Source organism: Nicotiana tomentosiformis, chromosome 7 (genome assembly GCF_000390325.3).
Source record: "Nicotiana tomentosiformis chromosome 7, ASM39032v3, whole genome shotgun sequence".
In the NCBI taxonomy this organism is placed as follows: Eukaryota; Viridiplantae; Streptophyta; class Magnoliopsida; order Solanales; family Solanaceae; genus Nicotiana; species Nicotiana tomentosiformis.
The window spans coordinates 91,042,200-91,043,175 of record NC_090818.1 but is presented as its reverse complement, the minus strand read 5'-3'; positions in this window follow the sequence as shown (position 1 = coordinate 91,043,175).

Genomic DNA, 976 nt, shown 5'->3' with positions numbered 1-976 from the left:
CATGCTAGCATTCAGATGGCACCGTTCGAGGCTTTATATGGTAGGAGATGTAGATCTCCCTTTGGGTGGTTTGAAATTGGAGAAGTAGAGTTGATAAGGCCAGACCTCATACATCAGGCTATGGAAAAAGATAAAATCGTTAAGGAGCGGTTGAAGACTGCTCTGAGTCATCAGAAATCCTATTCAGATGTTCGTCATAGGGATTTGGAGTTCAAAGAAGATGATTGGAAATTCTTGAACATTTCCCCCATGAAAGGTGTAATGCGATTTGATAAGAAAGGGAAATTGAGTCCGAGGTATGTCGGACCGTACAAAATAATTAAAAGGATTGGTGAGGTGGCGTACAAGCTTAAACTACCACCTGAGATGTCATTAGTGCACCCGGTGTTTCACGTGTCTATGTTGAAGAAAGTAGTTGGAGACCAGACACTCATTGTTCCGGTTGAGATTATTGAGGTAAATGAGAAATTGACTTATGAAGAGATTCCAGTTTCTATTATTGATCGGCAAGTCCGAAAGTTGAGAAATAAAGAAATTGCATCCGTGAAAGTGTTATGGCAAAACCAACAGGTTGAAGAGGCTACTTGGGAGGCCGAGGAAGAAATGAAGAAAAAGTATCCTTATTTGTTTGAATAGCCATGTATTTATAAAGTTGTGATCTAGGAAAATTCTAAGCGTTACTTTCTATGAATTATGTATCATTTGTGCAATTGGCGTTAAGGGTGTTTCTTTCTGGTAATATATTGCTTGTGAGGCCACAGTTGGTGTTGTTTTGTGTTATGCTACGTCGGTGGATTATATATGTGTTGTTAGAATGTGTTTCTGGGATTCTCTGACAGGTGGATAGGCTCAGTTACAAGGGAAACTCTGGCAAAAGTTTTGGAAATTTAAGGAGTTAGCCAAATTTTAAAACTACTGGTAAGTGTGAACTAACAGTTGGGCCACATTTGATGCTAATAGCAGATTTTGACCCTCA